We start from the raw sequence: 13,278 nt of genomic DNA, 5'->3' as shown, positions 1-13,278 counted from the left end.
GCATTTTTCTAATATCTACATGGGCCAAGAGAATAAATAGTTCACAGTGAGATTTGAAGAACAACAGGGAAAACTATTTAGAATGGTCTAGAATTCAACAGGGGGATTGATTTGTGCCCGGAGTTACACATAATTATACCATTTAATCCTCACTACTTCCTATGTAGGCCTTTTTACCCAAACATGTACATAAGCAAGCTGAGGAAATTATAGAGAATAGCACATTTCTGGGCTCAGCTGACTTCTCTACAGAATTTTGTGGACTTTCACTGTGACATTACCAGTTCTTCCAAAAGACCAAAGGAAAAGTCTGTCTTGAATGTTAACCTATTATAAAGGTCAGTTCCTGTCTTCTTAACAGACTGATTCCCCTCCGCTTCCTCCTTGGGTGGGAGATTGGGGGCTGGGTGGTTATCTATCTTATGCTGGTGTCACTCTTTGGGAAGAGGATGCTTCCCATAAGAGAAAATTCTTTCCAAAACTTGGTGCTTATTTTAGGAGAGCTGTGTGGATTCCCAGCCATCGTCACACAGGAAATCTTATACCTCTAAATCAAAGATAAACTCTTCAAGTAAATTTCAGAAACCCTATTGTTCATTGTAGACTCTAAAAATAAACAGCAAAGACTGAGACAGAGGAAGTGAACCGCTGGTCTGGAGCATTTGTGAACACATGAATTTTCAGCAGATAAGCTAAACCCTATAGTATATTTCTCTCATCTTTGGAGTTTTTCCAACAGCTTTCATAGTTCCAAGGGTTTTTCTGCTGATTCCAAAAGTTATATTACATCTGATTAGTTTTTGTTACTCAAAACATTCACTTTTGATGAGTAAATTTGCTACTTCAAAAAAATTTCTCCAAACAATGGTCCAACTGATCCAAAGGAGTTTTCTACTTGGAAATATTTATAATATACCTATACAATACTACATTAGGGAAAATATCTAATCCCACAGTTAATCCAAAACGAAATATGACTTATAAGTACTAAGTACTTATAAGCAACTCAATAAATAAATGATAGTAATAATAGTAACATGCATTTAGAGAAATTTGTCATTTCAAAACATTTTCTCACATGTCATTTTAAATGACCCTCAAAATGCCCATGGCAGGGGCACTGCGAACATGCTTATATATAAAGACTTATATCCTGGCTTTGTCACTTGTTAGCTCTGTGACCTCCGGAAGCTTACTTAAGTAATCTGAGCCTCAGCTCTTTCAATTGTGAAACATGAATGATAATCCTTCCTTGCAGAATGGATGAGGGACTTACAGACAACATATGCCAAAGGCACAGCAAGTACCAAACATGTGGCAGATATTTAGAAATGGAAATGATCACTATTATTATAAGGCAGGACTGATATCATTATCCCTTCTTAAAGTTGAGGCAGCTGAGCTGAAAGAGCTCAACTGATTCTCCTAGTCACTACAGCCACCAGAATACCAGAGTTAGGACTGGAACATGGGTCTCCAATCTGCCAAAGAAAAGAATTCTCTGCATTCTTCAAAACTCAATCTGTGAAAAGTAGAATTATTGCAAAACAAGAGAGTTGATCTATGAATCTTGAAGATAGTCAATCCATGCTTTCAACAGTAAAAGGCAATTAAGTTAAAGCTCTGCCGCCATGATATTGTTCTCAACAGGAACACAATTTAACTGAAGCAAATGTGTCTTGTTTGGAGATAGCCAAAACTTTCTAATTGATTTGATGCATTTTATCTTCACCATCATTCATATCTTTTTTTTTAATGACCTGCTTTCAAACTTTTACTAATCCTGACATTTCTGAGTGGGTCATCTGCCCATCAATTGAAGGGAAATCATTTCTGAACAAAATAAATCAAAAGTAAGAGACACTTACCACCTCCAGAATGCTCCTGGAGCTCACCAGTTCAATTACCATTTCAAATACTCAGTTTATCCCTCCTAAGCAGGAATATGGGTCATTTTAAGACTTTTGGTAGTTTCTGACACATGCCGGACAGAACATTTTTATCTTCATTTTTTTTCAGTTCCAGAATTAAAATTAATTCTATATATTCTTCTCAAAATGTATTTATAATAAGTTATTACATGCAGCATTTTTGACAGTAATTTGAGACCTGCCTCAAATTAGGATGTTTTCAAAACCCTAAACAAGAACAAACTTCCGTGATGCTCTCTATAGACAGTAGCTGGGATGTTTGTGAAATCACTGAAATAATACTGAAGCGGAGTATCATTTATCTTGTCTATCATGTGCTGGAATATTTGGAGTAAAGACAATCAAATGAGTGTCAATATTAACGCTAATGAATGAAAATGGAAGAGAGAAAGAGTGAGAGAATCCAGAAACACTCTCTCCCCTACATACCTGGTAGAAAACAAGTCAAAACATGTGATGATTTATAGACAGCTACAAGAACATCAACATTGTAAATATTTACTTGATACCAAGCCCAATGTGCTATTTAGCCAATAACTATTCCAAGTTGTTAGTAAGTTCTCCTTTCACTTCTTTATTCTTGTCTATTATTATTTTTTCTTTCTTTGGAACTTCTGTTTTTTTAATACCTAGATTTCTTTGCATTTATTTCTATTTTCCTTTATCCCCTGTTCTTTGTTACATGAAAGTATTCTCAGCACAATCAAGAGTCTATAGAAATGTAAGGTTGTTGTATTATTGCTTCTTGTCATCTTTCTTACTCATGTCAAGACAAGTGAAAGGTCTTTATATTCTCACTATTGTTACTATAACTTGTTCCTCCCGGTTTTGTCTCACCTGGACTTCCACAGGTTTTTTAGAATATAACGTATAAATATCAATTTATAAGGGCAGAGTTGAAGATCTTTCCACTTTTTAAATCTGGAAGCCAGCAACATTCTTTGAACACCATCTGCAAGCATAATAATTGCACTGAAACTACAGGGGAAATTCCAAGGACATGAAAGATGCTTCTTGACCTGAGTAAGCTTCATGCCCAGTTAGAGTGACAAGCCATACAATGAGCACCTAAAGGGGACCTCTGTAAGATGTACAGATAACTAGAGTTCACACAGAGGGACAATTCAAGTCAGCCAGGTTGAGCTCATCATGTAAAGTTTTCCAAAAACAAATTTTAAAAAGGAAAAGAGTGATGAGAAGTAAAAAGGAATAAGAGCATTCTACCTGACCTGTTTCTGTTAGTAAATAATTTCTGTAATCTTCTGCAGGCCCCTAGGGACTATAAGCTCTCTGATACCTTTTTTTATTATTTTTGTTTTGAATATATTATCAAAAGCTCCCTTGGAACTTAAGAAAGCTCTAATATATCTGATTTTATGCATTTTTTTTAACTTCCGTGATCTGCATATTGCTTTTGTATAATCACAGCTTGATTCTCTAGTTCTATCAGGGTTTTTTTTTTTTTTTTTTTTTAGGTCCTTTTAGGTATATTTTTAGAATGACATGTGAAAGGCAACTTTTTTTTTTTGAAAAGCCATTCTGCTACATCTGCTGTTTGAGACAGCACTTGAGACTTTATTTCATCCCTCCCTGATGCTCTATGTTGTCCTTCAGGCAGTTTTATTCTCTCTGCAAAAACGATCAGGTTACAAAACAGCCTTCTCTACACTGAAGTGGGGGAAGCCAAAGCCAAATGATCTAAATATAGTCAGAATCTGTTGGACAGTTGATCAATAAGCACCAAGCCGGGAATGTAATTGTTTCTACCATCTTTTTCCAACACTCTGCATTTTCTTTTTCAATTTTATTTGACACCAAAGTTGATAAAGTGGCTCTTCCTTGAAAATGAAAATGCATCATGGTAAAAAAAAAGGGGGGGCAAGATATTTTAAACAAGAAGCCAGACTCCCAATACCAGAAAAGCTTCTATTTGTTGCTTTCTTAATGACAGACACAGGTTGAAGACCAGGCTATAAACAAAAGAGCTCCTATAAACTGAGCCTCCCCACACAAACACATCAAATGCTTCACCCACCTGCTTATGGGACACATACATTTTGTTCCAAAATAAGAGTATAGTGCCAAATTCAAATATCCAGATGCAATTAATATGTACTATATTTGCATAAAAGTGAGTTTGCCCATTCCTGAAAATTAGAATTTCTTGGGAGGAGGCTGTTGATAAATTGAAGAAGAAATAAAAGAGAGGAAAAGCACTGTAAGAGAGTATAGCAAGGGGAGACTTGGGTGGCCAAAGAACAACTTGAGGGGTAAATAATATTTCACAAGTAATAGTTTCACATTATTTCCAAAGGCCAATCACAGCAAGGGCCATGAAGAAGGCATCAGCATCTGTTAGCCCTCTGTCAATCAAGGCTCTCACCACCATTTTTTCACCTTTAGGCACCATGAACAATTTGCCTACTTGCTTCCAACCAAGCAAATTTAATAAAGCCCATAGTTCATCCATGTGACTTCAAGTTTTAAGAAAATAACCTTAGGATGAAGCTTTTGTTTCACAAGTTATCTTTTCTCCACGCAGCCCTGTCTTCTAGATGGAGAATGAAGAGCTCCCAATGGAAGAAAGCATATCCATGTACATTTTTCTCCATTGTGAGACGTCAAGCCGAGTGCTCTGTAATACAGCCATGGGTGTTTGCACATTGTAAGCCAGTGTCATATTTGTCTTGTGCTTTTCATCATACATTTGATTTAGCAGGCAAATTTTCAAGGCTCAGCGCTGATGGATGTACCCTGGAGCCAACTTCAAAGCCAGACCTTAGATTTATGGAAATAAATAAGCATAGTACTTCGATTACAAGTTCCTACTTTGAATTCCAATGTGCACATAAAAATGTTCATCCTAAAAATCCTGCCCTTGATTTTTGACCCAGGAAGTCTCTTGATTTTGCTCTTAGCACCATTCTCATCTCACCGTGCCATTTTAACTCAGTCTGCTTTCACAAATACAGTATAAAAATTGAGTTCCACCATGTCCTATAATATATGTCTCTTTTTGCTAATTGGCAAGCGATTTTTGCAAATTGGTGAGAGATTTTTAAAAAGTCACCCTGACTAACTCTGGCCAAGCTGGGTAGCAGCTGGAAAGCCCACAGAGCCAACCCAATTTGCATCATCTTATCAAAGCTTTCAAAGTTTGGATGCCAGTCAGCTGGTACCATAGTGAATTAGAGCAGTTCCCTACTTTGCCTATAGTCTGAGACCCCATGGCAAGTTCTCAAAGGGGACTAAACAGGGGCAGGTAAACAAGTAGTCAGCTGTACAAGAGCCTGCTACTGCAAAGCATACAGAAAATGACAGAGATGCAGACCTGAAAGAACCAGAACATGTATCCACACACATGCATGTGTATACACATACATACACACAAACATGAAGTCACACGTGCACATATGTGCATGTATACTCCTGTACACACATGACACAGTGGGAAAATAGTTGTGACATACTAAAGGGAATGAAAATTTCAAAATTACTGTAAATATACTTTCAAGACTCCAAGGTTTGGAAGAGAGTATTCCACAAGTGATTCCTCTACCTTAAACAACTAGGACAAAAAAAAAAAAAAAACAAGGGACAGGGGTGGTGAATCCCTGAAAATACAGAGCATACCACCAGCAGAGAATAAAAGACACTAATGCTGCCAAAGATTAGTAGACAGAATTCAGATTCAATAGTAAAAAACAGCGTGGGGGGGGGGGAACAAAAGAGAAAAAAGAGACCAAAAAGGAGAAGAAAAGAGAAGCCAAAGTTTCAAAGAGAGCTAAGTACAAAGGTTTAAGCTGAAATGACACTGCAGGAATAACTGAATTACTATGAAATAACGTTGGGCCCAAAATGAATGATGGAACATTTTTAAATGTAGGAACTAAAAAATCAGGATGAGACATTCTTTAAGTAAATTATAATTCAAATGGGATAAAAATACAGTTTAACATTAGGTAAATCATAATTCAAATAGGACAATATAGTTTAACATTTGGGGGATTTATAAAAATATGCAGTCGATTTGACAATTTTGAAAAATACAACAATAAAAAAGAATAAGGAAGGAAGAGAAACATCCTATTAATGAAAGAGAATCTCTGTTATCATACATTCTTCTGGTCACATCTATGCAAATTGTGATTACACTGTCTATGCTGTGACTTTGTCAGCATCACAACTTGTCATAATTTTTCATGATGTTAAATGATCTCTAAAACTATAATTTTTAGACAGTTTGATGCCTAATTTTTATATTATGAACAAAAGTGCATGAATACCTTCATACATAATTTTTAATTACTTTCTTTTTCTAATTACATAGTAATTGCTTCCTTAGAATATACTCTTTTTTTATATTTGAGAAGAAAATAAAGGGTAAAAGCTGGTCCTCTGGATTCATTAAAGCTTTTCTTTATATTCTTTTTAGTTACATACAATACCAGGATACACCCTGACATCATCACAGAAGCATGGAACACAATCCACTCCAATTCAGTCCCCAGCACTTCCCCCCTGCCCCCTACTCCCCTCCCTCCACTCCACCCATCCTTCTTCTATGCACTTGAAGGATTCGAAAGTGCAAAATAACTTTTTAAAAATTTTGTACCATTTTTTTGTCACTTATAATATATAAAATTTTGTTTCACCACACACTAGGCACCATGAGCATTTAGGAGAAAAAAAAGTCTTTTGTTTGATTAGTGGGGGTCAGAGGCACCTTTAATCTAAATCCAATTTGCTATCCAATACATACATTCAACTCCTGAATATGCACAGAAGTTCTTATACTTTTTATAACCATGAACTGCTTTGAGAGTAATGTGAAACCTTTGAGAGTAATGTGAACTTCTTTCTGTAAACATGTTCACATACAGTGAGATAAATTCCCTGGAGCTCCATCATAGAACAATCTCTAACTGACTTCCAAACATCCGACCCAGATGGGACATCTGAGCCATTTATAATCTGGGATGTCAATAATTAGTTCAAGCACATAGAAACATGAATGGTTTGGTGGGAAAGGATTCAGCTTGAGCCATGAGGCTTGCTTTCCAGCTTTAGCTGGAAACATGTTTAGATCCTTATCACAGGCTGGGCCTCTAGGTTCCCTTCCATCTGCAAATCCCTGGAGTTCCAAGATAATGTCACCCTTCCTTGGCATGTTGTAGACATCTGTTCTATGGAAAGTTCATGGTTATTTTCTCTTTCTAGGTTCCTTGTTTTCAGAAGTAGATGGGACTATCTTCAACTCTATTTGATATTTTCTCCAGAATACCCATTAATGTCAACACCATTGACTGCATACATCTCTTGTCTTCCATGACAAATTGGGAACTTCTTGGGGGCATAAAGTGTGTCTAACTCAACTGTGCCTAATTTATTCAACATATTCACCAGTAAATATCTATTACAATGAACTGAGAAAATTCTAAACAAAATAGAAATATGTTTAGGATTTTGTTCCAAACAAAAGAGAATAGTGTCTACAATATCAAATAAAAGGAGTTCAGTTTTGCTTGGATTGATTATAATTCTTCGAAGTGTCTAAACATGCATATGTATTGACCATCTTTTCAGCTTAAATAAAAATGTTTACTCAGTTGGTTTCTCTTATTCACAATAGTTATTGTGCTGCTATGAAGTTGCTGAAAATACTGAATTAGCAAATACTAGGCATTATTCCTAGGAGAAAACAAGGTAAGCCTCTGGTCACAACATAGCCATCAATCAATCCTTAAATAACCCTGTTGTATGTGTTTCTGTGTACATGCATCTTATCTAATATATATTGTTAGTTCTTACCACTGAATGCACGCTGTCAACACCTCTACAATTCAGTCCTGAAAGAAGTGTATGTAACTCACATGTGTCTTCTTCAAGGCACCTTTCTGCTGTCTTTCGCTTAGGAATGCTAGTCAATGCTTGAGCACTATGTTTCGAAACCATTTCACACAGGGGTATCACCAGCGAAAAGTGCAAAAACTCAAAAACACAGCACGAACCATACCATGAAAAAGATACTTGCTTACAGTCAGAACTGAAACAAGAAGGCTAAGCATCACCTTTTCTAGCCTCAGCTGGGAATATACATATCTTGTTGCTTGCTCTGTGCTTGTCCACAAATGATTGCAAAAGCTTGTAAGTACCACTTTGAGGACTACAGATAAATTTGAGTGAATAGCCAAATTCCCACAGACGAATAGATGAATTCTGTTAATAAAGATTGACTGTACACTGATTTTTCTCTCCATTCAATTAGCATTACATCATTTTTAGCACCTGATTTCCCCTCCAAATATAAAGGCTCCTGGAAGTTTCTTCTTCTCCTCCTCCTCTTCCCCCTCCTCCTCCTCCTCCTCCCCCTCCTCCTCCTCCTCCTCTCCCTCCTCCTCCTCCTCTTTCTCCTCCTTCCTCCTCCTTATAAATAAGCTACTTCTTAGCCTCTTGGTTCTCTCTCTCCCCCATTCCCTCAGCCCTCCTCTGACGTCCCCTTTCTTTTTGGCTGCACTTCTGGTCTTGTTTTGCCCACGCCTGTTGCCTTTATCCCTATCCAAGCCTGTCTGACCTTTTCTTATGGTCTCCCTTCCACTCCCTGTCCTGTTCCACCTCCTCACCACTCCCACTTTTTTGTGTGTGTGTGTGTGTGTTTTTAATATTCTTAGTCTCTTAAAAGGTCACATTTTTGTAGGCACTTCTGTTATAATAGGGTTAGTTTTGTTAATATTTGTAATGAATACTTAGCCCCATGAACTTCCTCAGCACAGGACAGGACCATTGGGTGTGGAGGACAATGGAAAGGAACTAACAGGGCCAGGGTTGATGCTGGGGTGGGACATGGTGGACGGGGTTGAGGGTGCCAGGATGAGGGCTGCAGGCTACCCATGGGTGGAGAAGGGAAAGGAGGAACTTTGTGACAGCTGGTTTCAGCAAACAGATCCCTCCATGAGTCAACTCTAAAAAAAGGCAAGGAGAAGACAGACCTCAGACTAAATTCAGGACAAAGTGTAGGGATGCTCCAGGCAGTACATGGCTCTACAGAAGCCCCAGAATCAAAAGACAGGCGAGTAGGAGAAACCTAAGCAGCACCTAGTGGAAGAACAGTGAGACGTTCTCTGAGATGCAATGACTCTAGTGTCCAGTACAAGGGAGAGAACATGAAATAGAAGTCCACTTTATGCTGAATGTTGGGGAGAGGCAGTTCCTGCAAAAGGTTTTATGACCTTGGTTTCCATTTCAATACCCGTCTCCCCATCTTGGAATGCTTCCACCCACTCCTCCCTGGTAGCCTAACCTGAACTTGTCTTCTGGATCTGAGGTGACTATAGATAAGATGGTATTCACCTTATATCTTAAAGAATAGGCACAATTTTGAGAGGAACTAAACAACTAGAAAGACATTTATAGCTGCAGAATGGCTGAAAAAGACATGGTTTTAATGAGGACTCGCAATTAATCCTCATGGCTGGAGCACAGGAAGCAGAAGTGCAAGGTCATGGAGGGCCCTAAATCTCAACAAGGTTGAACTATTCTTAGCAGACCATGGGCTGTCTATGAATGTGTGAGAAAAAGTTGCGGCATGGTTTTGATTTAGAAAGACAATATAGGCAAAAGTATAAACGATGAATTGAAAGGACAAGAAATGGGAAGGAAGTGGTAAGGAAGGGGCTGTGATGGCCCAGACAAGCAATGCTGAGGCTTAAGGTGGCAATATAGTCCTGGCTTCAGTGCTAAATTAAATTTGGGAAATGCAAATCAAAACTGCACTTGAATTTGATCTCACACTCGTCAGAATGGCAGTCATCAAGACTATAAACAATAATAAATGCTGGAGTGGATGTGGAAAAAAAGGAACACTTTTGCACTATTGGTGGAATTGAAAATTAGTATAACCACTATGGAAATTGGTGTGGAAGTTCCTCAAAGGAGTAGACATGGAAACACAATATGACCCAGCTTCTTGGTATTTATTATAAAGAATTAAAGTCATCATACTACAGTAATACATGCATACCCATTTTATAGCAGCAAGATTCAAAGTAGTCAAACTAGGGAACCAGCATAGATGTCCATCAAAGGAATAAAGAAAATGTGGTATCTATACACAATGGAGTTTTAGTCATCCATTAAGAAAAATGAAATTATGTCATTTGCATAATATTGTCATTTGCATAATAAATTATGTCATTTGCATATTTATCTAACATAATGTTAGACAAAATAAGCCAAACCCAGAAGGTCATGGGTCATGTTTTCTCTCATATGTGGAAGCTAGAGGAAAAGAAAGTTGTGGGGGAGGGAATCTCAGGAAAATCAAAGGGAAAGAAAGGGGAAATACTGGGGAATGATATTAGCCAAATTATATTGTTATATTGTGTTCCTGTACAAATATGTAGCAACAAATCCTACATGTAAATGTACAATTATAAGGCATCAATAAAAACATGGAAAAATGTTTGCTAAATTAAGAATACAGAATTTATTATACCAAATATACCTATCTTTGTAGATAAAATGGTAATCCATTTTCAACTACTTATTCATAAGAAATATTTCTCCCACTAGTGTATCACTTTTTAATACAATAAATTATTCTGTGAACAAATTTGACAGCCAACAATATACTATAGAAACAGAGAAATTAATCATCTTAATATGATAATGGTTGTCATATATGGACATGGTATTCTTTTTATTTCATTCATTCATTCTTTTAATTTTTTTAGTTGTCAATGAACTTTTATTTTATTCATATTTTATTTATATGTGGTGCTGAGAATCAAATCCAATGACTCACACATGCTAAGCAAATGCTCTTCCACTGAGTTACAACCCCAGTCCTCATTTATTCTTAAAACAGCATAAGGTAAAGCAGAAATAGCAGATCCCATTTTACAGATAAGAAAACCAAAGCTCAGAGTGTTGGAATTGTTTTTCCAATGATGCACAACTAGACAGGAACAGAACTACTATCTGACTCAGGTTTGTTTTAACCTGAAACTCGTGTTCTTAATTACACTACATTATATGGTAGTGTTGTTTAGTATATAGGGAAAATATATTTTAAAAGTAAAAGTATTTAGTTCACATTTCAAACACCATATTAATGCTGAAAGATCATACTGCAACTAACATATTTTTTGGTGAAAATATAAGTCAGAAGTTAAATCCATAATTACAGACCCACTATGCTCAGTAGCAAGGTGTCACTTTTAGTTATTTTTCCGACAATTGATGCTCAAAGACAAAAGTATTCCATGAAACACACTGTGATGGTTTGGACATGGTATGAGTATGTCCCCCAAAGGGTCAGGTATTGAAATGTAATCCTCATTCTCAGGTATTAAGAGAGTGAAAACTAAACTTAACCATGTTGTTTAGAGATGGAGCCTTTGTTCTATTATCAGGACTAGATAAAGTCATTAGGGTGGAGCCCCCACTGTTGAATACTTGTGTCTTTATAAGAAGAGAGACCAGAAGACAGACACACACACACATACTGACACACACACACTCCCTGACTCTCACCACATGAGGCCCCACCCTGCCTCAGGACTCTGCCAGCAAGAAAGCCATCATCGGCTGCAGCCCCTTGGCCTTGAACCTCCAGAACCATAAACCAAAATAAACTGCTTCTCATTAAAACTTTCTTAGTCTGTGACTGTGTAATTGGCAGCAGAAAACAGATACAAACAATAGCCAACCACGAACCATAAAAATAAAAGTGTAAATTTTCAAAATAGTTTCTGATTATCGTCTGAATTTCAGTAATGTCCATTGTGATATTTCCTTTTTCATCACAAATTTTAGTAATTTGAGTTTTCAATCTCTTTCTCTTCATTGGCATGGCTAAGGGTTTATTAATTTTATTTATTTTTTTCAAAGAACCAACTTTTTGTTTTATCAATTTTTTGAATTGTTTCTTTTGTTTCAATTTCACTGATTTCAGCTCTGATTTTAATTATCTCCTGTCATCTACTGCTTTTGGTGTTGATTTGTTGTTCTTTTTCTAGGGCTTTGAGATGTAATTTTAGGTCATTTATTCATTGACTTTCTATTCTTTTAATAAAAGAGCTCAAAGCAATGAACTTTCTTCCTGGCACTGCCTTCATAGTGTTGCAGAGATTTTGATACCATTTTCATTTACCTCTAAATATTTTTTTATTTCAATCCTGATTTCTTCTGCCATCCATTTGTCATTCAATAGTGTATTACTTAGTCTTCAAGTGTTAAAGTATCTTCTATTTTTTATTTTATCATTGATTTCTAATTTCATTCCATTGTGATCTGATAGAATGTAGGGTATTATCTCTATTTTCTTGTATTTGCTAAGAGTTGCTTTGAGGTATAAGATATGGTCTATTTTAGAGATGGATCTGTGTGCTGCTAAGAAGAAAGTGTATTTGCTTATAGATGGATGAGATATTCTATATATGTCTGTTAAGTACAAATTATTGATTGTATTATTTAGTTCTATAGTTTCTTTGTTTACTTTTTGTTTGGAGGATCTATCTAATAGTAAGAGAGGAGTGTTAAAGTCACCCAGTATTATTGTGTTGTGGTCTATTTGGTTCTTGAAATCGAGAAGGGTTTGTTTGATATTCGTAGATGCTCCATTGTTTGGGCATAAATATTTACCTTTGCTATGTCCTATATTATTGCATAATTCCCTTAAGCAGTATGAAATGTCCTTCTTTGTCCCTTCTGATTAACTTTGGCTTGAAGTCCACTTTATATACACTAATAAAAAGAAAATCTTGCAGTCATCAACAAATTTCTGAGACATACGACATAACTGAATCAAAAAGACATACATGATTTAAACAATTTCAATAAAATAGAAGACACCATCAAAAGCTTACCAATTAAGAAAAGCCCAGGACCAGATGAATTCTTAGCTGAGTTCTACAAGACCTTCAAAAAAGAATTAATACCAATACTCCTCAAATTGTACCATGAAATAGAAAAAAGAGGGAATAGAAGGTAAATATTTGGTGTAAAAGAACAACAAATCAACACCAAAAAAATAAAAGTAAATATTTATGCCTCAAACAGTGGAGCATCTACATATATCAAACTCATCATATTCCAAACTCATTCTGTGAAGCTAGTATTACCTTGATACCAAAACTAGACAAAGACACATCAACGAAAGAAAGTTTCAGACCAATGTCCCAGATACCCAAAACAGATAAAGACACATCAAGTAAAGAAAACATCAGACCAATATTTGTGATAAACTTAGATGCAAAATTTCCCAGTAGAATTCTGGCAAATTGTATCCAAAAAAAAATGTTAAAAAAATAGTACACCACGATCAAGTGGGGTTCATCCCAGGGAT

This window comes from Marmota flaviventris, chromosome 5 (genome assembly GCF_047511675.1).
Source record: "Marmota flaviventris isolate mMarFla1 chromosome 5, mMarFla1.hap1, whole genome shotgun sequence".
In the NCBI taxonomy this organism is placed as follows: Eukaryota; Metazoa; Chordata; class Mammalia; order Rodentia; family Sciuridae; genus Marmota; species Marmota flaviventris.
This window is presented reverse-complemented; position numbering follows the sequence as displayed.